The sequence below is a fragment of the Eptesicus fuscus genome, chromosome 4 (assembly GCF_027574615.1).
Source record: "Eptesicus fuscus isolate TK198812 chromosome 4, DD_ASM_mEF_20220401, whole genome shotgun sequence".
Classification (NCBI taxonomy): Eukaryota; Metazoa; Chordata; class Mammalia; order Chiroptera; family Vespertilionidae; genus Eptesicus; species Eptesicus fuscus.
The window spans coordinates 88,999,353-89,025,526 of NC_072476.1; the positions used below are offsets into that span (position 1 = coordinate 88,999,353).

Sequence of the window (26,174 nt, forward strand, 5' to 3'; positions counted from 1 at the left end):
GTCACTTTTCCTTAGAAAGCTAGTAATGACTTCTTTAAGAAGCTGATGAATGAGTTAATGGTAAAGTTTAGCATATGAATAAGTGTGCTTCAATAATTTGTAAAATTCATTTATGTGGAATAGTAGGTTTCCAATGATGCAGTTCATTAGGTGTCTTTGTATTTGAGTTGGGTCATATTAAATCAAACACGCTATCTCTCCCTGGGTAGTGATACAAGGAATACTGGTGTGGGTCAAATATCTGAAATTATTCACTTGGAGATTCATTCCTTTAGGCCTTGAAGCCATTTTCATTTTCACAGTCCTCCTGTTAAAATTAAAATGCCTATAGGGAAAGAAACTGTACCTTGGTAATACATGGGTATTACATTATTGGACTACTCTGGCAGTTAAGTACTGTCAGGATTTTATGCAGGATGAGTACTTATTCACTTCTTGAGCTAAAACTATCTTGGATACCGAGGGGAAGATTTTGGAGGCAAACTCGGCTTCTTTCAATTCTATAGAACAGTTGTGCAACTTTCATTTTCACCTTCCCATGGAATAGAAATCTTCCAAGCTTGATGCACTTGGAAACTTCCTTCCATGGTGCTAGCTCTAGCTGATGAATTGATCAGTCACTCTTTTGGACTAAATGACAAGCTTGCTGATGCTACAATTGCAAAATAAACCTTTCAATTAAAGGACACTTACTTATATGCAAAGAGAACTAAAAAAATGATTGACGATGTTGCATACAATTGCTAGAGAAATAAGAAATATATGCAGTTCCAGCTAATATATATGGACATGGGCAACCATGCTTCTGGTTAGTAATAACAAAAGAGAAGAAGAGATGGAGACTGCAGAAGGGGTGAAAGAGATGCTGTGGCCGGTGTGGAAATCAAGTGAATTATTGGCCATATGGCCCGCCTTGTTTACAGAGAGCACCGATGGTAGGCTCTACCAATGTCAGTTACACGTAGAAAAACAGTCTGTAGGAGGATTGCTTAGTTTTAGGGTAATCATTCATTCTAGTTTACTTGGAATAGTCCTAAGGTATGCATGTTGCACTGGTGTAATTATTATTAGTGCCTTATTTTACTGGCAGATGTGCTCTGACTTGAGCAATAAATTATTATGTGGCCACTCCACTTAATTTTGAGTGAAACAGAAGAGAAAAATATGGAGCCAATTTTGGAACCGGTCATTCACAGATAACCTCTCTAGCAACCTCTTATTTCCTTACAAGGGAAATAGTGAAAACACACCTGACAGTCCTAAGTCTAGTTTCCTACCTAGTAAAGAAATGACATCAAACCCTACAGCAACTTCAACCTTTCCCCCTTACTGCCTTTATGTTTTATGGAGCCACCTATGCTCACTGTGGAACTGATAATAACTAGGCAAAGATGAACATTTTGGATGAGAAATGTGGAAATAAACAATGCTGGACTTCTATGTTTATATCCGACAGCGTATCAGCCAGGAATAGGAGGGAAAAAGTGAAGCCCAGAGAAACGTTAATATTCCCTGCCGCATCTGGCCTGAGCACTGTTCCTCCTTGGCATCCCATCCCCACTTGTAGCTGGCGAGGTTGTTAAAATGAATTTATCATCCTTTGGTAGTCATTGACACTGACAGCAGTGGACAGTAAAATTTTCACACTCTTTATGAATGGGTCTGGAAAGCAGTTTCAGAAATTTTCAAAGTGATTTTTGGGGGCAATATTCATTATATCAGGGACATATCCTTGCAAACATGAAGAACAGAAGACCTAACTCTCGGCAATCACACAGAGTTGCTTTTAAGGTGTTTCTGGTTTAAAAATCCTTCTTACTAACTTTATTTTATTTTATTTTATTTATTTATTTATTTATTTATTTATTTTTATTTTTAAAAATTTCTTTATTGATTAAGGTGTCACATATTTGTCTTCATCCCCCCATTCCCATCCCACACCCCTCCCCACGGATGCCCCAACCCCCTGTTGAACTTAACCATTGGATAGGCTCATATACATGCACACAAGTCCTTTGGTTGATCTCTCTCCCCTCCCCCGACCCTCCCCTGTCCTCCCTCTGAGGCCCAATAGTCAGATTGATGCCTCCTTGTTTCTGGTTCTGTTCTTGTTCCTCAGTCTATGTTGTTCATCATTTCCCCTAGATGAGCGAGATCATATGTCACTAGATATATACTTATAAGAACTGAATGTGAGACGAGCAATAATAGTTATGCTGACAGGCAAATGAATCAGTCTGTAGTGAGTTTCTTTCTGGACCAACAGTTCTTTTGAGACCCAATTTCAATGTCCACCAGTTCCTTATGTGTACATGTCAGCACTGACCCCTCAGCTCTGGATGGTGGACAAATGGTGGTAACGGAGGTCCGACTCCCTCTGGTTTGGTCTCGGCTGGACCCAGGGGCACGGCTTCACCCGGACTCAGGGGCACGTGGCCTCACCCAGACCCAAGGGGCGCGTGGCCTCACCCGGGCCCAGGACCCAGCCTCACCCGGATGGATCAAGGGGCACACGGCCTCACCCGGACCCAGGATCCGGCTTCACCCGTACCCAGGGGCGCAAGGCCTCACCCGGACCCAGGGGCACATGGCCTCACCCGGGCCCAGACTTCATATTCACTCTCTTATGTGACATTAGTACTTTTTTGCCATTGGCTCTTGGAATGTGTTAGTGTGTAGCTACTTACCCTTGGTGAAGGCAATTGAGAGATTTCTGAATATTGTGCTCACCTAATCGGACCATACCTTATTGCATTTTTGGCATCGATTCAGTGCCTTCTTTATCTCTGTCTTCTTTTTTGCTCCTACCATGTAAACACTCTTGAGGAAAATTTTGAGGATCAAACAGGAGGATTCCACAGGGCATAGTACAAACAGGTAGTAGAAATATGACAGATATTAGGAGGACACATAAAGTATGGGGTGAAGTGAGAAGGAAGAACTTAAGATAGTGAAGTGCAGGAGTGTAGTCCTTAGGATCCCCAATACTGTGATGTAGGCGTGAAGGGAACAGTGGGTTAGCAAGCATTCCAGATATTCTATCAAGTAAGAGAGGAGGGTGAGTCCTCAGCAAAAGTGAAGTGGTAGCAAGGACCTCTGATTACTGATACAGTATAGAACCCTGGATCTAAATCCTAGCAGCTCTCCCTAATAGATGTGTGACTTTAAGCAGATTCTTAATGTCTCTTTGCTTCAGTTTTTTTTTAATCTTGAACTGGACATAATTGCAGTATCCATCCAATAGGGTTGACATGACTCAGTCTATAAAAAGAGCTTAGAAAAGTCACAGGCACATAATGAGCACTCAGTAAATGTTAGCTGTCTAAAAACACCCTGACTGGTAGTTTCTGGCATGATCCTCTCCCTATAGTGGTGTAAAGTGTAACTGAATGTTGCTGAGCCAGGAAGGACTTAGCTAACAGGACAGGCAGCAATGTAGCCCTGTAACAATAGTAGTATTTCTCTGTGGCACAGTGTGGATTCTCAGCTTGAATTCACAGTTCCTGACTAGGCCAAGGAAGACAGAATGCTGAATGATTACCAGACAGAATGGGACATTTATGACCAAAAATCTAGGCATCCATTGGGAATACCAATTGGCCCTAAAGCAATGATTTGTTGCCCTTTGATGGTAAGTGCTAGAAAAAAAAAGTATCTCATCTCTTCTTGTTCTCTTCTTGTTCACTCTGTGTCCTTAGAGATGGTGTTTATTGCTGGGGAGAGTGTATTACCCCCTTCTAGTGAAGGATAAACTATTCCTTATAACTGGAGTGTCTTAAAGTCCTCTTGTTTACCTTCTTAAATCTAAAGCATCTTGAACATCGATTATGCAAGTAAAACTGACTCTCCCAGTTTCTCATATCAGTGCTTAATAAACTAGCCTTTCTTGAATGTATCTAGGACTGTGCTGAGAATAATTGGCTTATTAGACATTTTCCCAACCCTCAGTGAACTTACGATCTAATTGTGAAACAAAATAGCATGCTTTTAAAAAATATACGTTTTTATTGATTTCAGAGAGGAAGGGAGAGGGAAAGAAAGATAGAAACATAAATGATGAGAGGGAATCATTGTTTGGCTGCCTCCTGCATGCCCCACATGGGGGGACTGAGCCCCACAACCCAGGCATATGCCCTGACTGGGAATCGAACCTCAACCACTTAGTTCACAGGTCGATACTCAACCTCTGAGCCATGGCGGCTGGGACATTAGTGTGCTTTTGAATATTATACTGCTGGATATCAATGCAATTACTGTGTGTAAAAGCAAACAAAAAAACAAAAAAACCTTTCAACCCCTTCTTCATATGTGTTCTGATAGTGCAGCCCTTCCTTTGTGACTTGCCTTAATTCACCATCCTGGTAGCACAACACCTAGTGCAGTGCGCTGGCTATGTTTGCAGTGTTGTGGGTGACTGATGAGCCTGGTAAATCAATCACTCCCTAGCTTGTTTCTGCCTGAATAATGAAAAGACCCTGTTTTCCACATGCTTTTGTAATTTGTCTGCCCTCACATAACATTGTTGTACCTGAATTCTTAAGTGCTATTTTTAACACCTTGATGTAGTTGTAATTTTTTAAATCTCCTTTTTAAAAAAAGAAATTTGAGGTCATCTATGTGAGGTGCCTATTACAGGGTCTAAGCCATTAAAAAGTGATCAATGACAGCTAATTCAACTTAATCACACATGTATGTTCTTTCATATACACTTCCAAATCATTCTTTTCAATCAGGTAACACATCTAAGTCCATTTCCTTTCTAGGCATTTGTTCTCACATATGGAAGATGAAAACTAAAATGGGAGGGGTATCATCTCTCTCTCCTGGGACAGGAACACAGGCCCAAGTAGTATATTCTGTTGAGCAAGAGTAAAAACAATAAATGTCGGAATATACTTCCCATTAATCAGGTAAAATTATGTTCCTATGTTCATAGCTTTGTATTTTAGTGTATAAATTCTGTGCTCTTTTCAGTTGATGCTGCTGCTTGTACTGAGCAATGGTCACTAAAGACTACTTTTTGCTTCCCATGCGGTGTTCCTGACCTGTACCCAAAGGCTTTCTCTCAGGTAACTTGCTCAGTCCTTTCATAGCAGCAACATGGAACATCATTTTAAAATCTTGAAAACCTCAGGTTTATACGTGGTCATATTATTTGTTTAATCTTTAAAATTATTCTTTTTGTACAAAGTAACTTTCATTTTTTTCTTTGAACTGGACTATAAAACATAGCATGGCATGAATTGGATTTTCATGATTCTTCCTCAAATTTAGGCTTTCTTGTCACTGGCAGATTATTTTTTACCTCTTGGAAGATTAATTGCATTGTATCATTCATCTCGGAGTACTCCTTTGAGATGAACTAAGAAAATAATAAATATGGTTCTACATACACTTTAAAAAAATATACTTTTTTTTTGACTTCAGAGAAAAAGGGAGAAGGAGAGAGAGAGAGAAACATCAATGATGAGAGAGAATCATTGATTGGCTGCCTCCTGCATGCCCCCCACTGGGGGTCAAGCCCACAACCCGGGCATGTGCCCTTGGCTGGAATCGAACCTAGGACCTTTCAGTCCGCAGGCCAATGCTCTATCCACTGAGGCAAACCAGCTAGGGCTCTACATATACTTGTAAGTGGGCGATTTGTTAGAAGACTATGACCAAAATGGGAAAAATGCCATCAGTTTCCGGAGATTTCTGGCGCTCAGGCCTGACTGCACTATGGATTTGGTTAGAGTGTTCCCAGGTGGGGAAGCGGAGGTCCACCTTCCCCTTCTCATCACAGGCTCCACCAGTTCTGATTCTCTCATGCATCCACCAGGCTGTTTTGGTTGGTATGTTCAGATCATTTGGCCATTTCTATTACAGCATCCCCTAGGGATACCAAAAGACTACCAATTATAATTTCATTTAGAACGTGTATTAAATGGAACAATCTCTTTTAATTTTACCAGACAGGGAAATTAATTCAGACTTTAAAAATATTAATCTGTATGAATGAAGATGAAGATATATAATATTAACTCTTCACTTTAGAACTTGCTCTCTGTCCAATATTAAAGATTAACTCTGGCTACAAAAAAATGCCCACAAAACAATCAGAAGATTTTGCTATTTTCTTTTACCTAGAGGACTGGTTTATCTTTGTTTGTGTTGGTTGGTAGTAAACCCCAATGCCCAGGAAGATGAAACACTGGTAGACAGTCCTCAAAAATGGCTCAGAAAATTTATCCCATTCAGACCTCATCTCTGATGAAGCACAGCCAGTATCCCAAATACGTGCCCTTGTCAGCAGCACACAGTGTTTGACACTCTTCAGGCTTCTATTATATTATACAACTACTGGATGGACAATTAACTACCTCACTGAACTCTTACCTAGTTCTGAAGAAGAGACTAAAGGCCAATTATAAAAACTTGTGTTAACTTGAACCTTTGTATATTACAACCCTCTGTCTTTTGTAAGATGGTCATGATAGGCTTTTAAACTCTGACTCTTGTATTTATTTAATGTCCTATTTATGTGAAGTAAGCAGAGTAAGGTCCAAGAGAAACTGAGATAGAAGAGAAGTAAGGATTGTTTGTGATTTCAGCTTTATAACTGCATACAGTAAATAATGATGCATTCAGTAAGACAAATTGGAATGAGAAGGAAGGAGACATAAAAAGTACCTATACATCCCTTCTGTAACTTTTTTCATATCTAAGACATAGACTTTTATTTAGAGGAGAACTTATAAATCATGTTGGAGACCATTGCACTTAATGCAATGTCTGTATGGGTGACCAGTTGGCATGGCAATGATAGATGGACTCACACAACTGGGTCTGGTGGTTCAAATGTAGTTCACTTTGGCAGTGACTAAAAGTCTTTATGATCCAGCAATTGTTCAGCGACCTGGATGAAATGAATTGGTCTCTTTCCCAGTGAATAGCTGTCCATGTCAGAAGACTAGAATGTAACCGGTACTAATTGTCTCCCTGGTTGATAGTTTCCGAAACAGAGTTAAAGAGGTCATAAAGAAGGGTGACGAAATGCTCTGTCTTTTCACACCATCGCTCATTTATTGAGCTCATTGCACCAGGTCATCCCATATGCTAGGCAGAGAGGAGGAAACCATTCATTGTTGCAACCTTAGTTAAACTGAGCCTATCTTAAATGACACGTCTTCAATTCTCTTGATTATCTCTGTGACAAAAATCTTTATACATGCCAAATCTAGTCCAACACCTTCACCCCTGGGGGAGGAGGGACAAAAACAGAAGCAGTGTTAAGAGAGGAAGTAGTCTTTAAAATGACAAATGCTTCTGCTCATTTAGAGCAAAGTCCAGATTTAAAAGATTTGTGGAATTAGCTCCATAGTTTCTTTATAATTACATCCCACTGTGTTAGAGTTGATTTAAAATTTATTCTCATCAATGCTTGTCCTTCAGGACCCATTAGAATATTTTTAAACTTTTTGTCCTACATAAAATGAAGTCCAGAAGAATTTTCCCTGGATGGGAAGAATTAATAATGTGAAGATGTTATTCTCTACTAAACGGATTGAAAAAATATAAGTCAATCCCAATCAGCATCCACACAATTGGTATAAAGTCCACAGGGAAAAATTCCAAGAGAGTTAATAATAATGAGGTACACACAATAATATTTAAAGAGATAAAAGAGTTAGTACAATAAAATAATGTGAGACTGGAAGTTAAATAGACAAGTAGATCAATGGAACCCAACTGGGCTGTGGCCACATCCCCACATCCCCACATATGGGAAGTTAGTATTTGTTAATCATGGTATTTCAAATCTATGAGATGTTTGGATAATTGAGCATTCAAAAGAAAAACAAAATTGGGTTCCCTCTCACACCAAACACAAAAGATAAACTGCAGATGGATCAAAGTGTAAATATAGAAATTATAAAAGTGTTTGTGAAGAAAATGTTTGTGGTTGGAGTGGATTTCTTAACTAAAATACAGAGATCAGAACCCACAGAGGAAGCACCATGGCCAGATCAGAGTGCATAAAGATTCCAAATTCTGTAAAGGACAGACAATCGAAAGTAAAAATACAAACACCTAAAATTAAAACAGGATATCTTTTTCTGGCTATTAGAGTGGAACAGTATAAAGAAAATGGAAAACATTCTGTATCATGATATGCTGGGCTATGCTGAGGCATGAAATTGACCTTTCATTCTCTTCTGCATTGAAGTGAATTTGTAAAACCTTTGGAGATTAGTTTGGTAATAAATGTTAAATATTTAAATGCACAGTTCCTATAACTTAGAAATAGCACTCTAAGGAACCTCACCTATAGTTACAGGTTCCAAAGCATATGTTTGTGCCAATCACAAAAATAAATGTCCATTAATAAGAAAGTGGTAGCTTGAACTGGTTTGGCTCAGAGGATAGAGCGTCGGCCTGCGGACTGAAGGATCCCAGGTTCGATTCCGGTCAAGGGCATGTACCTTGGTTGCAGGCACATCCCCAGTAGGGCGTGTGCAGGAGGCAGCTGATCGATGTTTCTCTCTCATCGATGTTTCTAACTCTCTATCCCTCTCCCTTCCTCTCTGTAAAAGTCAATAAAATATATTAAAAAAATAAGAAAATGGTAAAATAAATCACATCACACCTCTACAATGGATTCTGTATAACCATTGAAAAGAATGGGGTAGAGTTATGCACACTAGCATGAAAAAATGTTTTTGCTATATTTTTAGTGAAAAAAATGTGTAGTATAATGACAGTTCTTTAATCTGTGTGGGAATGTGTGTACATTTCTGTATATCTTAGGAAAATATTTAGAAGTATGTGTCTCCAGTTATTGGAAAGTAGCTATAGTTGAAAAGGTGAGTGGGACTGGAGAAGCCAAGGTGGGACTTCTACTTTTGTAAAAAATTTTGTTTGAAAGGATATGAGTATGAATAATTATCTGGACTTGAAATTTTGGGTTTTTCAGTTCGATAGGTTTTTGCCTGCATAGTCACACCATGCATATACAGTACTTGTTAACTCCTCCCCCTCCCCTTTTTTTATATTAAGGCCAAAGCAGGAATTATCATTAGTCTGCTCACCAAAAGAGCAATTAGACCTGGCTAAGTAGGCCATTGACAGTGTACAAAGCACCACTATGAGTTTGAGGGTGCTGCATTCTGGAATATAGATAAAAGGAAAGTGACCATTCAGTGCCTGTTGGGAGAATGTTTGCCTTCCTATCATTGATGCTTAATTTCAGTCATTTGCTGTTGGTTCCTTTTTTAAAATAAAATTTAAATTCTTTATTGTTTAAAGTATCACATAAGTCTCCTTTTTCCCCCATTGACCTCTCCCCGACCACCCCCACCCACCAGCACATGCCAGCCCCCACCTGCTCCCCCCCGCCCCGCCCTTTGTACATTGGTTATGCTCATATGTACACATACAAGTCCTTTGATTGGTTCCTTTTTTTAATGAATGCATAATACCCATCTATACTAATAAAAGGGTAATATGCTAATTAGACCAGATTGACCGGATATCTTCTGGAAGTCTGACTTTCTTCCAGACAAAGCCACGGTGGCAGGGGCCAAGGCAGAGGCGGCTAGGGTTGATCAGGCTGGCAGGGGAGCAAGCAGTTAGGGTTGATCAGGCTGGCAGGGGAGCAAGCAGTTAGGGAGCGATCAGGCTGGGGGGGGGAGGACAGTTGGGGGTGAGCAGGCAGGTAGCCAGGTGAGTACCAGATTGGAGAGGGTTCAGGCTGGGCTGAGGGACACCCCCCCCCCCCCACCATGCACAAATTTTGTGCACTGGGCCTCTAGTAATATACAACTCTCAATAAGTGTCAATTTTGCAAAATGATTGTCAGTTGGAAAGCTAATTTAAAAAACCTTTGGGTTTTAAAATCAGTGTTTTAGTAACATGTGGATATTGTTAAAATGGGAGCATCTTGCTCTTTCTTTTTGGTTGTTTTTGCACTTTTTTCTGTAAATAACTTCAGTAGTTCATGTTGTCAAATTGGCATTTGAATCAAGGAGAGAATCTGTCGTCCCCTCAAATAAAGAAGTGTGGCAAAATTTCCAAAAGACTAAAATGAAAAACTTGTTTCTATACTCATCCTATATAATAAAAGACTAATATGCAAATTGACTGAACTGTGAAACAACCGGTTGCTATGACACACACTGACCATCAGGGGGCAGATGCTCAATGCAGGAGCTTCCCCCTGGTGGTCAGTATGCTCCCACAGGGGGAGTGCCACTCAACCAGAAGCCAGGCTCACAGCTGGCAAGCTCAGTGGCAATGGTGGGAACTTCTCCCTCCTCCGCAGTGGAACTAAAGATGTCCGACTGTCATTCGGGCATTGCCCAAGGGCTCCTGGACTGCGAGGGGGGTGCAGGCTGGGCTAAGGGTACCCCCCCAGTGCACGAATTTCATGCACCAGGCCTCTAGTGTTTTTATAACAAAGCATGGAAATGCACCTTCTGATTTCTTGAAGTGAGGAATTACTTTCTAAGGTACTGAATTGCTTGAAAAAATCACTTTTTCTCATTCATTCTCCTTTTTCTATCTTTAATATAATAGTTTTTGTTACTGGCTTTTGCAACACGTTTATTATTTGTTTTTACTCAGCACACATCAAACTAGATATTTATATTTTGATATCTAAATATATTTTTTTTACCATGACCAGTATCCTTATTTATAGTTATGATATCAAGTTGATATCTCCCATATGGGAGATATTTTATTACCAGATTGTATGAGAACTATTCTTCTGTTTATACCATGGCTTTCTGTTCTCATTTCTTCTAAGAAAGACTTTTCTTTTTCATAGGTAAAATCTTAATTTAAGGGATCAGTGATGGGGAGTGATTATGGCATTTGCTCAATACTAAGCTAGTGAGAAGGAATTATGGAGATCAATTTCCCTGAAAAGCTGCTTTGACTTGCTAATCTGTTACTAAAGATTCTCTAATATTTTAGTTCTGTAGCACCTCTTGGCTTTCATAAAGTAAAATAAAACATTTACCTCTGACCTCTCTACAGTCTGTACAACTCTCTTTATACATGAAAGGGTAGAGACTGGTAAAGAGGGTTCCCACCTGGTGGCAGGACCTGTCTTGAAAGAGCTCACCTCTTGCTCAAGGGGAAGTGTTCAGGAAAAATGATCTTCATGTTCATTATATTCTTGATCTTCCTGCTAAAAAAGAGAGAAAGGAGCCCTGGTAGGGGTGGCTTGGTTGGAGCATTGTCCCGTACACCAAAAAGGTTGCAGTTCGATTCCCTGTCAGAGCACAAACCTAAGTTGCAGGTTTGATTGCTGGTCAGGGCGCATACAAGAGACAACCTATCTATGTTTCTCTCTCACATCTCTCTCTCTCTCCCTTCCCCTCTCTCTAAAAATCAATAAAATTATATCCTTGGTTGAGGATTAAAAGGGGAGAGAGAGAGAGAGAGAGAGAGAGAGAGAGAGAGAGAGAGAGAAGGCAAAAACATAAAAAGCTAACAAAAGTTAAGTCAAAACCAAGGCAGATTTCAAAAGACACTGACTTAAAAGTGGATATTTGTATAACTATTTTATCCATGGGAATAAAAGTTAGCAATTGCAAAAGCACTTTGGGGATAAATTCATGAGATTTAGTGGTGGCGATTCAGATTCGAGGCAGGAAGGTCCTTGATGTCAGCGTTGGAAGTAGAACAGCTTTTCCGGCTAAATATCAAGATGGGAGAGCAAGGCACGAAACTGTTGGAACACATTGAACTGATACTTCTGAGTGGACCCGAAATAAAAATAATTTATATGTGTTTTAGTAATGGAATGATGCAGACATTATTTTCAGTGAAAAGCACTGTGATATAAAAAAGTTTGTGGAAGCATTTAGGTCCGGGTTGAGGGGATGTCTGTGCAGAGCAGCCTGTTGACAAATAGAAGCTTAACTACTGGTACCGGTAAATCACTCATTGTGCAGGGACTAAGGGTGATGGCCACTAATGCCAAGGGGCCTGCTCACTGGGGTTTGTATAGCAGTGAGCAAGCTTAAATGACTCAGGTGTTCAGAGAAGGAACACAGCCATGGTCAAGAGCTGCTGTGCACCTGGTGTGGTTCAGCAAGGAGCAAAAGCCCACCCCACTCTCATTCCCCTGCGTGCTCAGGAATTGGGCTTCTCTTGTCTGGCTGCATGTTTATTGGGCAGGAAATGATCTATGATCTGTCAGTTTAACTTAGAACTTGTATTTTCAATGGAACTCACATTGGGTTAAAAAAAATCAATATAAGACTTAAAAGATAAAGTACTGTTATCTTATTGACAGCTATCAATAATGGATAATGAGGCCTTAGTTTGCACTTTCTTGAACAAATAATGACTTGAGACTGTCAATAGGTTATAAATGAAATTCATTAATGTAGAATTTTTAGCTCAAATTCCAGTTTTAGACATTAATGTAATTAATATGTGGAAAAGTGGCAAGTTGAGTGTGAGAATTCAAGTATGTTTTAGAAAATTTTTTTCAGAGATGAAATGGTTTTTATTTAAATGCATAGAATGATGTTGTTATAATTTTCTTTAAATTTTTTATTGTTGAAAGTATTACAGATATCCCTGTTTTTTCCCCCATTGGCCCCTTCTAGCCTGCATCCACCTCCTGCCCCAGGCTTTTGTTTTATTAGGTTTTTTTTTTTTTTTTTTTTTTACAAATAGATTTATAAATAAAAATAGTTTTCCCCTTTGCAAACAGAACCATTGCACATGTATATGTGACATGTGAGTACATGTGATATGACACAGATTTTTTTCTAGTTTATAGGACATCATTATAAATTTATTGAGAAGAAAGGAAATATAAATTGCTCAGGCAATCTAATAAAATTCAGTTAGAAATAATTGAGTTTAAGATACTCAAGTTAGTATCAGTTCAAGATAAAAATACATTTTTGTATTCTGTGCAAGTAAGGTCACTGTTATAAGTTGCTATTTTTTCCCTGTTGTGGTTTAAAATAGAAGAGGAAAAGTACAATTCCAGAGTGCTTTCCATTAGGTTGGCTCTCTAAAAAATTAGGATTCTCAGAAAGGGAGAGATGAAATAGATTTTTAAAAAAATTCTCTCCTCTGTGCTTTTATTCATAATAGCCAAAACTTGTAAGTAGCTAAGATGTTCTTTAATAGGTGAATGGGTAAAACAAACCATAGTATACCCATGCAATAAAATATTATTCGGGGATAAAAAGAAATGACCTATTAAGCCATGGAAAGACCTGGAATTTAAGATACTTAAATGCATATTGCTAAGTGAAAGAAGCCTATCTGAAAGGCTGTACACTCTATGATTCTATTTGACATTATGAAAGGCATAGAGACAGAAAAAGATCAGTGGTTTCCAGGGTTAAAGGTGAATTAGAGAGGAGGTATGAAATAGATGGAGCATAGGAGATTTTTAGGGCAGTGAAACTACTCTGTAATGGTGGATACATGACATCATGTATTTGGCAAAACCCTTAGAATGTACAACATAAAGAGTGAACCCTAATGTAAACTACGGACTTTGGGTGATAATGATGTGTCAATGTAGGTTCATAGATTGAAAGGAATGTTACACACGAATACAAGATGTTATAGGGAAAACTGTGTGTGTGTGTGTGTTGGGGAGAATGGGGTGAAGAGGTAGGTATATGGGAATTCTCTGTTCTTCTATTCAGTTTTTCTGTAAATCTAAAACTGCTTTAAAAAATAAAGTCCATTAATTAAAAAAACTCTCTCTTCAAAATTAGAGTTTGACACTGACTGGTGTGACTCAGTTGGTTGGATGTTGTCTTGGGCACCAAAAGGTTGCTGGTTTGATTCCCAGTCACAGCACATGCCTGATCCCCAGTAGGGAGTGTGCAGGAGGCAGCCAATTGATGTTTTGCACTCACATCAATGTTTCTTTCTTTCTCCTTCTCCATTCCTCTATATCTAAAAGTCAATAAAATATTTTCAATAAAACAGTCAAAAATATATACATACTAGAGGCCCGGTGCATAAAATTTGTGCACGGGGGTGTGTGTCCCTCAGCCCAACCTGTACCCTCTCCAATCTGGGATCCCTCTCACAATCCAGGACTGCTGGCTCCCAACTGCTTGCCTGCCTGCCTGCCTGATTGCCCCTAACCGCTTCTGCCTGCCAGCCTGATCACCCCCTAACCACTCCCCTGCCAGCCTGATCGACGCCTAACTGCCCTCCCCTGACAGCCTGGTTGCCCCTAACTGCCCTCCTCTGTCGGCCTGTTCCCCCCCCCAACTACCCTCCCCTGCAGGCCTGGTCCCTCCCAATTACCCTCCCCTGCTGGCCTGATCACCCACAACTGCCCTCCCCTGCTGGCCATCTTGTGTCCACATGGGGGCAGCCATCTTTGACCACATGGGCACGGCCATCTTGTGTGTTGGAGTGATGGTCAATTTACATATTACTCTTTTATTAGATAGGATATTTACAGAATTACAGTTTGAAATGGAAACTTACAACTCCCAAGATAAAGGCTATTCTGGGTGAACACATTCCATAAACCTGTGGTCGGCAAACTGCGGCTCACGAGCCACATGCGGCTCTTTGGCCCCTTGAGTGTGGCTCTTCCACAAAATACCACAGCCTGGGTGAGTCTATTTTGAAGAAGTGGCATTAGAAGAAGTTTAAGTTTAAAAAGTTTGGCTCTCAAAAGAAATTTCAATCGTTGTACTGTTGATATTTGGCTCTGTTGACTAATGAGTTTGCCAACCACTGCCATAAACCATTAGGGTCAACTTTAAAAAGGTAAGTGGCTTTTTACTTGTGTGTTTGCATTGGCTTTCCTTTTGGCTCCAAGCATTAATCCAGACACAGCAGGATGAATTAGTGATTGCAGAGACTCTGCCTTGGCCCGCAAGGAGGATGTCTATAGAAAGTTTGTCATTTGTATCAACCCTGGCCAGTGAGTTGAGACTAACCTGAATGCATTCCTGGGTTGGGGTGGTGTCATTGATCACTTTACTCAGGACAAATTTTGTACCAAATCTTGTAATTAAATGGGTCCCATAATAGTGATAACTACCCACACATCAATGACAAGTCAATTATTCCTTCAGAAAGCTCCCTGATTACCCAAGGTTCTCCTCATTTTGGAAAGATCTTCACAGTCATGTTTTGGCTACAGAATTTACTGGTGGTATTTTCCTAATATTTGCAGGTATCTTATGCCCACTCCTAAGATGCAAGTCAGGGTGTTTTGGGGAATGAGGAAAATGAATGTCTGGCTTCCCCACAAGCAGCACAGTTTTGGGGGCGTGCATAGTGCCTTTGGAAAGAAAGTGCCATTTCTACACGTTGGTCCCTCTCAAGTGAGACTTACATCGTCACAGAGAACAAGTTGTCAGGGCTTGCAGTATGGTCTTCTGGCTGGCTGCTAAGCCTTAGGGTTCTCAGGTCAGTTTCAATAACTGAGTCTAGTTCTTGATTTCAGAAGATGAACAATTCAACCTTTCCTGTTTATCTACACCACTAACTAGGTGAACTTTTCTGCTCCATGGAAAGACTTAGATCTGGGAAGGGGAGAGGGGAAGACATCTGGAGATTTTAGCAGGTGTTTTGCATGGCAGATTCAGAAGCTTGGGGGCATATTGCTGTTTCTGATAAACTTTTCAGTGAGGGGAATGGTAAGAAAATTGTAGCCATAGCCACCTAGCAGGAGAACTGCATTTCAGCATTTCTTTAATGAGGAAGGTTCCAAGTATGATACTCTTCTCTTTCCTCTGAACCTTTCAGGGTCTAAGATGTTCCCTTTCCAGGTATCTGAGTGCTCTCCCTCCACTGTCACAAAATTATGTCTTCATGAAGTAGTTATAACTTCACTTTTCCATAGTAATCTCCTACTTACTCTCAGACCTTTTATGCACAAATATGAGGTGTAAGAGGGACACCATTATAGAACTTCAGAGCCCTGAAATGTCCCAACCTTGGACAACTGAGCCATTGTAGGGGCACTCATGAGAATCTTTATCATATGATCTAAGGTCATTTGACCACAGTGGTCCTTATTCTTATGATCTAAGTCCAAGTCTCTCTAACAAAATAATCCAGGCAGCTGAACTAGAATCAAATTGAATCCCTAGCTTACATTTTGCATGGGCCATCACCCAGAGAATATGTAACCAGATTGACCTGGGATCACTATTTGGGGAAAGGATGATGTGTCATGCCCAGGAATGGTCAGGGAGGAGTTCTGAAGTTTCAAAATATTTATATACCAGAGGCCTGGTACACAAAATTCATGCATGGGTAGGGTCCCTGTGCCTGGCTGGCGATCAGGGCCAATCAGGTTCCCCATCTCCTGCCCCCTCCTTCCCTTGCCACCCATGTGCTGCTGCTGCCGCCGGTTGCCCACCATGTTCTGTGTCACCCCCTGGTGGTCAGCACACGTCCTAGAAAGCGATTGAACTGCTAGTCTCCCGGTTGAACTCCCGAGGGTTCGACCAGTCACTATGATGCGCACTGACCACCAGGGGGCAGACGCTCTGACCTGTAGGTTAGCTTGCTGCTGGGGTCTGGCTGATGGGGATTGGGTGAGACAGGCTGGACACGCCTTGGAGCCAACCTCCCCAAGTCCCTCCCCGGCCGGCCAATCTCCCACAGTCCCTCCCCGGCCTCTAAAATATTTCTTCTAATTTAATTTCCTTTCAATGTGCATGAATCCATGCACCAGGCCTCTAGTGTCTATATAAATCCCACTATTTCTTTGTTCTGATCATTATCCGTAAGTAATTGTTTCTTGTTTTGTATTAACTAATATATATATTTTTATAAGTCATATTGAATAGTTACTATCTCTCTCCAGGATATTTTCCTACGTAACAGTAGGTTCTTTAAAGCAAGGAATTTTGACCATTATCTTTGTATTCCTAGGACCTAGGAGGGTACCTGACATTATAGAAGGCTCTCAAATAATGTTTCCTAACTAGAGCTCAGTGATGAAAGATGGACTAGGATAATACTACTCAAATTAACCGTGAATTATGTAAAATATACAGAATATGATGAAAAAGCAATGATTATTGATTCTTTATATGAAGAGGGAACAATAGGTTTGAGGACAAATATTATGTACTTCTTTAAAAAACGTATAATTGCATATCATTTCCGAAAAGTTCAATAGAAGTCTAGGAGATTAATATATATTTCTCATGTTCTTTTTTCTCCTCATTGCATTAAACTATGTAGCAATAATAGCTATCTAGAGAAGTATTTGATTCAATTATATTAATTTTTTTGGTCTTAACGATGCTTATCAAATTAGTTCATTAAAATAAAGAACATCCGACTAAATTTCAAAGTGCTTGCCTGAGATGAATGAGAACTTCATGAAACTAAAGAAAAAGAGTTAACTACTTAAAAAAAATCAGCAGAGTTTTCTCAAACTTTGTTCACATATTTTGTGGTGAGTTTGGGCAACAGTGGGAAAGGGGCTCTGGTACTCTGGTTAAGTGCGGATGTGCTTGTGTTTGGAGAAGCTCAGCCAACCAGTTTTATAAGGTGAACATGAGACGAGAGGAGCTGCTGCGATGGCAGTGACTGGGCTAGGAATGGCACGGGTAATAAGCTTGTCTGAATCCCTGGTGACTCAATGGCATGCTTTACTTGCTAGCTTTCAAGTCTGAGTTACTGCTTCACTGCTGGCGACAAGGCTCACCTTCTCTTGTTTTTCTCCTGAATGCACTCTGCAGGAAGTAAGAGTCACAGCTTGCCTTGGACATTCCAGAGCCTTTAGATTTAATGGACGTAGGGAATGTGTTCAGAAGCTTCCTGTTTGGTGATCACATCCTTTGTTCTTTTGTGCATGTCCTATGTGAACTTTGCTCCAGACAAATTAGCCTAAGGCAAGGCCTTCAAAAGAGATTCTAAGAAAGACACAAAAGGCAAGAAAAGGGAGTACTCATTTAATTCTATTTAGGTTTCTAGTTTTAGCTGAACATTTATCATTTTCATCTTTAATTCCTTCTAAGAATGTTGGTAATTTATAGTTTATTTTGTTATGAGGATACAATAGCTTCTTTTCCCTAAAGTGTTAAGTACTGGTCAAATTTAGGAGCAAGAAATTCTTACATTTACTGGGGGAACAACTTGATCAGCATGTCTGTCTGAAGTTTTTACTGTCTGTAATTTGAGGCAGCAATAGGTCTGAAGAATGGTTTCCTTACTAACCTGGAACAATTTGATTACTTTGTCAAGTTAAAAAAGATAAGCAAGAGTTGTGATAATAGTTTGGGATAAAAATGTATTGTATTCTAGAATTAAAACAAATGTTGGACGGTCAATTATTTAACACACACTTTGTACCTCTCTCCGTATAATATTTATTTGCAAGTGTGGCAATGTTTTTCTAAAAGAGGTGAGTGACAAGAAGAGGACCTGGTTAGGAGCACTGTGAAATGATCAAGCTGTGCATACATTGGAGCACGTGTCTCTCTGCTTCTTATGGTCCCGAGGGAGACTGGATAGATAAAACACGGTCTGTGGTGCAGGCTTTTCAAATATACACAGAGAGCTAGAACAGCTAAGAGGAAAGAGCGAAGAAAGCAGGCAGGGAATAGAGGGAGAGGAAAGTTGGGGTAACGGAGAATGTGACAGTAGAATAGGACAGGACAAAAGAGAAAGATGAGAGAGGAGAGACTTAGCAAGTCCCTTGTAGTATGATCTGGGAAAGAATATTTAGACCTCAACTTATTAAGAGATTTATGAATGGGTCACACAGGATTTGATAATGACGAAACCTGCAGATATCTTAAGTAAAGGTCTATCCATATTTTTGATTGGCGACCCTCAAAATGCCTGCCCACTGCAGTTCCGATCTCTGAGGAAAGGGTTGCTGTTGAAAAGGGGCCGGCTCACTGTGGGGCTTTGTGTTGCTTTCAGAACTCCACAACTGAAATGTCACACAAGTTCCCTCCACATCATACATCTGCGAGTTTAAATTCAAGGAAACCCATTCCAATACTGTGAAATTAAGTAATAATGGAAGTGGATACCAGCTACTTCAACACAAAATGATTTATCTTGGTCTATTTTTAGGGCTTGGTACAACACACTGATACAAAAATACTAAATCACCAGGAAAAAAAATTAGTAGTGTTGTAAAGGATAGGAGAAGACAGAAAAGAACAAAGGACTTTTCTTGAATCAAATGCAAATGAAAATGACCTGCAAGATTCTGCAAACAGTCTTTCTCCTGACAGTGAACATTTTCATGCGGTGAAATCCATTTTTGAGACTCATTAGCAAGTGCTGTGATCTTGCGTATTTTCTACAGCAGCGTCTGTTTTTTTTTCAAATTGATTAGGAGACCTCTGATGTGGGAGACCGAGTCACTGAACTACCCCAGGTATTTCTGTAATTGGTTATCATGCTTAATTACAGATGTTTCAGCACAACCAATTTATTCTGGAGTAGATTTTTCTTGCCTTTCCACCACTGCTCCTATAATTCTGTTTTCTGTTTTCAAGGAGAGAAAGCAGAGAGAGAGAGAGAGAGAGAGAGAGAGAGAGAGAGAGAGAGAGAGAAATTAACCTTCTCCTGTGCATGTTTCAGTTCCTAAGAAAGCAGATTAATGAATTGATAGCTTCATTCAAGGCAATCTATCAATACTAGTAGTTGAAAATGAAATAAATGGAAACATGTATGTATTGGTTTGTAGTGGAAGGTCACTCATTGCAAATAGTTACCAATCTGTTCTGGTTTTATTCTTTCCATTACCTAGTGCTGAGAGCTAGAAGTTCAGCTCTCTTTCCTCTCTCACCCTGTGATGGTGCTGGCTGACCTTCATGTATGCAACCCACTGGCTCCTGAGCTCATCAGAAATAAATGGACTAGAATAAAACAGACTAGGGCTCCACATTGCGCTGTTCATCATCTGGCGATCCTAAAGACCTGAGCAAGTGGCTAGTTGTCCGGGCTGCAGGCAGAGCACACATTACCTTCTCCACAGTCTCTTACCAACAGCCTGGAGCATTCCAGAGTCAAATAATGGGAGACAGGACTCTGACCAGGGCACTGGCTTCCTGCCCTCTGCCTCAGCCCTTTTGTGAGGATCTGCATGAACTTTGCAGCACTGAAGAAAGATGGCAAGACCCCACATCTTATCATTAGAATGAGATTTAAGAAAATGTGGACATTTCTTTTTCCAGGCCATTCTTGCTGGAGGCCACATGTCACAGGGGCACTGCTACCTACTCAGAAGTGTCTGCTGCCTGTGCGGTGACAGACACTCTGCCATAAAAGCAAAACACACCTTACTTGATGCCAACTTTGATTTCTGTCTCAGTCTTTCAGATTTAAAGAGTTATCATATTATCTAAAAAAAAAATGAAGTAACTGTTCAAATAAAGTGAGTCTAAAAATATTCGTACTACTAAAGAATGGGAGAGGTTAGATTGGATTTAGTTTGATATCCCACTGGTGAAATTTATTGGGTTTGATGGGAAGTTATAAAAAGTTGGTGCTGGGAGGGCTCCTGGAGGTAATTTAGGCTAATCTTCTCAGCTTCCAGGTGACAGAGATAAAAAGAAGTCCAATGGTTTTCCAGGTCCAGTAGTGGCAGAGCTGAAACCAGAATCTAGCTTTACTTCAGGTGTAGAACCTGCTTGATAGAAAAAAAGTTTTCTGTTTTCCTATATTCACAGCAACCAGCATCCTCCTGTATAACAAATTTTCTTGTCCCAGCTGGGTGGCTCAGTGGGTTGGAGCGTCGTCTTATACACCCAAAGGTTGCAGTTTTGATACCTGGTCGGGGCACATACCTGGGGCTATACCTGGGTTGCAGGATCTACCCCTGGTTGTGGCACATGTGGGAGGTGGCAGATCTATGCTTCTCTCTTTTCTCTCTCTCTCTTTTGCTCCTTTCCCCTTTCTCTCAAATCAGTGGAAGCATATCCTCAGGTGAGGATAAAAAATTTTATTTTTCTGCCTTAAAGAGTGATTTCATTTTGCTTTTGTTGTGGCAATATATAGGAATTATTGATAATTGCACATAATGTGATAAATGATAAGGAATGGCATTTTCAGTTTTTCAACATTCAGAATCTAATGAAACTCTTTGTACTTGAGTCTTGAACATTTGAGAACACAGAGAAAGCACGTTTCTTTGTGGCAAAGATATCTATTTTACAGTTCCCAGTGTTTACTATCAGCATTTCAGTAAACTTTCATAAATCATTATTGAGGGTGAGAATTAATTTTAGGAGAAGTAGCCATTGGAAACATTCACACATATGTGTGAGAAAAACATTCCAAATGGGGATTATATAGTCACTGAAGGAAAAGCTCTTCTGTTATATTAGAGCTGCCAAAAGAATTCAGAGCTTGAAAGATCCAAATGACAGCAAAGCAGATTGAAGCCACTCTTCCCTCTCCATTCTCCTTTCTTTATGCATTCAGGGCTCTGCATCAAGAAAACTTGCGTGCGAGGGGTGCAGAGCAGATCCAATTATACAGAGCTCTAGCTAATGTCTGATGTTTTAAGAATTTTCAGAATTTTTGTAGATCGCTATAGCGTCACCTCTCAATTTCTCAAAGTAATGAGGGAAGCCTTGGAATACATGACACCTATACCCATAGAATGAAGTAATTAGAATTCATTACCAATTTTATTTCAATGGCTAATTGCACTTTACACTCATATACTGAACAAAAATCTGGACAGCTGAGTAGCCTCTACTATAATTTATTATGTGGCTATGGAGAGACTGGTTGAAGGCAAGATTTTGTTGGCCCAATGAGTCTGCAAAACTTTGCACACAGTTTTATAAAAGATCTGTGGTCCACTTAAAATCATACATGACACAGTGGAAGTGGGGAGGGGAGGTTCTTGATCAGTAGGATGGACACCCATTAAATTTGAGGAGCATGGAACTGGCCGCCATGAGAAAGGTGGTGGTGTTGGCATTCCTATGCATGTGCGTGCACTCTGACACCTACAATGGGCCTAAGTGGGCATGAGAAAAGATTTGAGAAACTTAATCACTTTTGTCTATTGAGGATAATGAACTGGGCAAATTTCTATTTGAGGGACATACCTCTACATTTTCTCTTCTGAGTCTTAAGTGGCATTAACCTTTGTTTGAAAACACAAGAGTGCTGCAGAAGTCCATAAAATCAACTCATCCCATCCTTGCCTCTCTTGCATTGCCACATCGATGTAACACGAATAAAGAAATCCATTTGATATTTTTACTCCTGGAAAATTTCTGGAGGCACTGTACTAGGTGTTTTAGCTTGCATATTGGGAACAAGCAAGAATCAGAAACATACAAAAATCATGAAATTTTGGAAGGCTAACAGGACAACTAAAATGTGTAGGTATTGTGTGGAAAAACCATAAGGTATTATGCGTTACCTCAGGGCTAGTAAAATTATTATTGGAAGTCTTCATGACTCTTAGGCCTGAGGGGCACATGGAACTCAGAGAGAGAGAGAGGACTGGCTGTGGGAGTTCTAACTCAGTGGAGGGATGCAGTCAGTGAACAGTAAGCCTTTAGAGAAAGAGTTGGGGGAATAAGCACTTTTTCCCAACTCTCCTTCCTCTGTCACATCTCACGCTGGGCTTTCTACTGGATGAACTCCACTGGAACCAAAGGAGAAGGGTGCTTGTTGATGTGGTTCATTATGGGTCAACATTTTGGTATACAGATCAGGGTGTAGGTCAGGGGGTCAAAAAGAAAGGGAATGTATTGAAAATGCTGAGACTGTGTGCTTCATCTCACTTCATTGCTTGAACAGCCCAGGGTGGGTAGTGTAAGGCAGGATTTTCACTTGCAAACAACAGAAACCAACTTTGGCTGGCGTAAGCAGGGAATGATAGTGAGGGCCTTCTACAGTCACTGGGATACCTAGAAAACCACTGCTCTTCACCCTGGATTTCTATCAGAGATGTTACTATTGCTGCTATTCCAGAAACTGCTGAAGTTACCTTTGCAGCTAGAAATTCCTCCTCGTGGTCCATTTTTTGTTTGTTTCACCGGCTGCTGATACAAACGTGGGGTGTCTGCCTGTCACTGGCTGAATGTAGGCTTCCTAACTGAGCTATGCTCCCTAAGAGGTGGCAGACAGAGCAAGTACCTGGCATTACTAGCTTTCAGTAGAGGGGCAATGCCTCTCACTAGAATTTTTAGGCGAGGAAGTCTCCAAAGTTAGGAATGGGGTTCCTGTGAAGGATGGCCAAAGAGCATGACAGATGTTTATTACAAGTAGGTTTTATTAGCTACATTTTACAGATGAATAGCTGAGGTTCAGAGAGGCTAAAAAACTTGCCAAATTTGCAGCTTTAGTTGGGAATCAAATCTCAAGTGCAGTTTTGGCTCTTTCTACTATGTCAAATTTTTTTCTCCACTCTTTTAGACAATTCAATCTGACTTCCACTTTAGTGATTTTTTTTTTTCTTTTTAAGATAGCACTGGATATTTTTTTGAAAGTGCAAATGATTCTAAAGTTAACTTGGATAAAGAAACATGTGAGAAAAACATCAAAAAAGAAAGAGAAAAGAGAATACTGAGAGGAGATATGCTTTCTGAGTATTAAAATACAATAAAATGCTATAGTAATTGAAATAGTGTGCTGTAGGTATAAGGATATACAGATTAACACAATAGACTAGATGTTCCAGAAGTAGATACACATAAGTATAATACTCTAGTATGTGATAAAAGTGGAATTTTAATACAGTGGAAAAAGAGTAGATGAAAAATATGTTTGGGCAACCTGCTGACCATTTGGTTTTTTGAAAAAAAAATTACATATTAACACTAATGAATTCCAAAGGCATAAATGATCCTATATAATAAAGAGTAATATGCAAATTGACCGTCACTCCAACACACAAAATGGCTGCCCCCATGTGGTCAAAGATGGCTGCCCCCATGTGGACACAAGATGGCCAGCAGGGGAGGGCAGTTGGGAGGGACCAGGCCTGCAAGGGAGGGCAGTTGAGGGTGACCAGGCCGATAGAGGAGGGAAGTTAGGGGAAACCGGGCCTGCAGGGAAGGGCAGTTGGGGGGGACCCAGGCCTGTAGGGGAGAGCAGTTAGGGGTGACCAGGCCTGCAGGTGAGGACAATTAGGGGCAAACAGGCTGGCAGGGGAGCAGTTAGGCATCAATCAGGCTGGCAGGGGAGTGATTAGGGGGTGATCAGGCTGGCAGGCAGAAGCAGTTAGGGGCAATCAGGAAGGCAGGCAGGTGAGCAGTTGGGAGCCAGCAGTCCTGGATTGTGAGAGGGATGTCCGACTGCCCATTTAGGCCCGATCCCGGTAGGATTGGGTCTAAACGGGCAGTCAGACATCCCTTGAGGGGTCCCAGATTGGAGAGGGTGCAGGCTGGGCTAAGGGAAACACCCCCAACCTGTGCACGAATTTTGTGCATTGGGCCTCTAGTTTAATATAAAAAAATGAAAAAACACACAAAATGTGTAGGTGAATATTTTAATAATATTGATCTGTTTAAAGCATTTCTAAGTAATAGAGTCAGGGAGAAAAAACTATTGCTAGATTGTAGTATATAAAAAGTAAAAACTTCTCCATGGCAATACCAATTTATACAAATAATCACAAGGAAAAGTACTTACAAAAAATGAAGTAAAAGGGTTACTAGTCTTTGTATGTAAGGAAAAAATTCACAGAAGACATGATAATGGCTGATTAACATATGAAAGGATGTTTAATCTCATGTAAAGTAGTATTCAAGTAAGTTTACATTACAACAAAATTAGCAGAAATTAAAGCAATTAAGAATGTCCAAGATAGACCTGTGCCTGTGTGTGTGTGTGTGTGTGTGTGTGTGTGTATTTTTATTTTATATTGTTCTGGTCTGGGTCAAAATAAGATTAATTTTGCTGGAGAGTTACTTGGCTTTATACACCAAAACTCTTTAAAATGCTCTTTGATATAAAATTTCTCTTATAGTAATTTTTCAGTATGAAATAGTTCAACAGACGTATAAATCACACAGGGATGAATATTGCAGTGTTATTTTTAATGAAAAAATTAGGAAAAGTACTATTAATTATTCATAAACTTAGGATAGCTAAATGGTTCATGTCCATTTATAAAGTAGAATACTGTTTAGTCATGAGAAGGTAGATATCTATTTATTGATATTAAAAGAGATGCATGTTATATTTTTAGATGAAAAAATGAATGAAATACTATGAATTAGTATATCCAATATTTAGAAGAAAAAAATGAGAATTGTACTTAAAAAAAAGCAAAAACCCTGGGAAAATTATGCTCTAAAATATAGAAATGATTTTTTTCTGACTAGTAGCAGACCTTGCATTTTCCTTTATCCATTTTTACATTTCCTAGTCCTATATAATAAAAGGGTAATGTGCAAATTGTCCCCTCTACTGGGAGTTTGACCAGGGGGTGGGGCTGGCCCGCCAACCACCTGGGGCCCCTCCCTGCAGCCAGCCCGTCAGATCGGCCCTGATCGGGGTGGGCTGGCCAGACCCCACCCGTGCATGAATTAGTGTACCGGGCCTCTAGTTCACTTATAGTAAGCATTGATAAGCATAATAAAAAAACAAAGTTTTTTTCTATTTTGAAAAGAATGAAAAAAGGTATATAATATTAAACAACATATAAAGACTAATTTTTATGTTCTCATTTTGTATTTTTAGTATAATTGTGTGTGTATGTGTGAACAAGAGAAATATAAAGCTAGAAAGAGGAAAGGAAGAGAGAAAGATGGAGGTGATAAAGAGTGATGTGTCCTAATATGTTGTCTTCAGAGGGTGTTGAGGGAGAGAATTTATTACTGTTACCTGCATCTAAATCCTACCTTTTACCCAGAGCTGGTCCCAGTCCTCTTCATGGCTGGTCTAGAAGACTGTGGCTCTCACCTTGCCTTCTCCCCACCCCTCTCTCCTGTAGCAGTGCTGAGGTGCAAGGGAGATGACCAGAGACCCCCAGAGGCAGAGGGACATGAGCAAGCAAGAGGCTAGAAAAACTTCTCTTGATCTATTGCACTCTTTTACTCAGGGAATGTGTTGACTTTTGGGGGGGAGGGGAGGTCAGGGGAATAATATTTGGTGGAAATAGAAGAAAACAAGGCATTGGGGAAAGACACTTGGGGGGTTCCTGAAGCGCGATCAGGATGGGTCAGTAAATCTCATCATGAAGGCCTGTCATCCTCACACTACAGGGGTCAGTG

The 26,174-nt window shown here is 40.2% G+C and overlaps 1 pseudogene; it reads left to right on the top strand.

The window, feature by feature from the left end:
* The first annotated feature begins 799 nt into the window (after window positions 1-799).
* The window catches only part of LOC103305298 (ATP-dependent RNA helicase DDX54-like), a 44,802-nt pseudogene continuing 19,427 nt past the window's right edge, over window positions 800-26,174 (top strand).